General features: G+C 45.9%; 2 protein-coding genes across 7 annotated transcripts in view; one reads left to right on the forward strand and one right to left on the reverse strand.

Annotated features, from left to right (window-relative positions):
* fam151a (family with sequence similarity 151 member A) overlaps positions 1-434 on the reverse strand; it is a 21,168-nt gene extending 20,734 nt beyond the window's left edge. The window contains exon 1 of the mRNA XM_020619595.1: positions 207-434. The gene's annotated coding sequence lies outside the window, so the exon portion shown is untranslated. The remainder of the gene's footprint in view (positions 1-206) is intronic.
* Positions 1-495, forward strand: part of dnai4 (dynein axonemal intermediate chain 4) — a 19,146-nt gene that overhangs the window by 1,665 nt on the left and 16,986 nt on the right. The window lies entirely within an intron of this gene.

Genomic DNA, 495 nt, shown 5'->3' on the forward strand with positions numbered 1-495 from the left:
AAAAATAAAAAAAAAAAAAAAAAAAAAACGGAAAGTGCGTCGACTGGATAAGTCGGTGCTGGGATCAAAGTAGCTCACGGGGTCCATGTGTAGACACAGTCACATTACTTTCTTCTCGCAGTGCCCCGTTCTTTCTGTTTGCAGCAGTGGACTAACACTATATTGTAATGATTCCTAGGGCGACCTAGGCCTAACTGGAGACTAACCTGTTGCGCAATGGAGACAGATAAATCCACACCGTTTTGCCTTTTTAGGCGAGTCTGCTGCAGCTTCGCCAGACTCCGCCGTAACTCTTTATTAGCTCACTTCCTTCCTCAACAACGTAGAGCAACGCACACACAGAACAGGTAACAATCACACACTTGTTTTTCTGCCCCGGCTCTTCCCCCTTTTTTCCTCATGAGAACCCCCATAATTCAACAGTCTCTTAAAACGACATGAACAACATAACAGCCTGCAATACCTAACAACATGACCCCCCTCACTGGGTCGCCA

The sequence above is a fragment of the Monopterus albus genome, unplaced genomic scaffold (genome assembly GCF_001952655.1).
Source record: "Monopterus albus unplaced genomic scaffold, M_albus_1.0 scaffold223.1, whole genome shotgun sequence".
Lineage (NCBI taxonomy): Eukaryota > Metazoa > Chordata > Actinopteri > Synbranchiformes > Synbranchidae > Monopterus > Monopterus albus.